This window comes from Mastacembelus armatus, chromosome 10 (assembly GCF_900324485.2).
Source record: "Mastacembelus armatus chromosome 10, fMasArm1.2, whole genome shotgun sequence".
NCBI classification, from domain to species: domain Eukaryota; kingdom Metazoa; phylum Chordata; class Actinopteri; order Synbranchiformes; family Mastacembelidae; genus Mastacembelus; species Mastacembelus armatus.
The window spans coordinates 733,292-733,756 of NC_046642.1; positions in this window are offsets into that span (position 1 = coordinate 733,292).

A 465-nucleotide genomic window follows, 5' to 3' on the forward strand; every position below is an offset into this window, starting at 1 on the left:
GGTTTCAGACCAGGAACCTTCTTGATGTGAGGCAACAGGGCTAACCACTAAACCACTGCGCTGCTCCACTTTTATTATCCATATAATCAAAATGATGGTTGTAATAATGAAAGTAATGTCACAAATAACGGGAGCGTTTGATGCTTTTCCTGCCACAACTATCACAGAACAATAACTGGAATAAGAAGGTTTGACATTACCTGTAAGAAAGTGTCATTTGAGCTGAGCCACTGACCTCAGTGCTGCTTCAGTATCATCCCACTCACAACCTGCCCAGTTCAAAAGAAGCAGCCCAGCACGGTTTCTGGAAGGAAATATTATAACTATATATTTGCTCTTGGTCCCTTTTGGCCGTGACTTGAGGAAAACTCAGCAGCCGACACTGAAATGAATTCATGTTTCACTTCAACCCTCAGAGGAACCAATACTTTCACGAAAACATGAAGGAATCTGTTTGGCACTGCC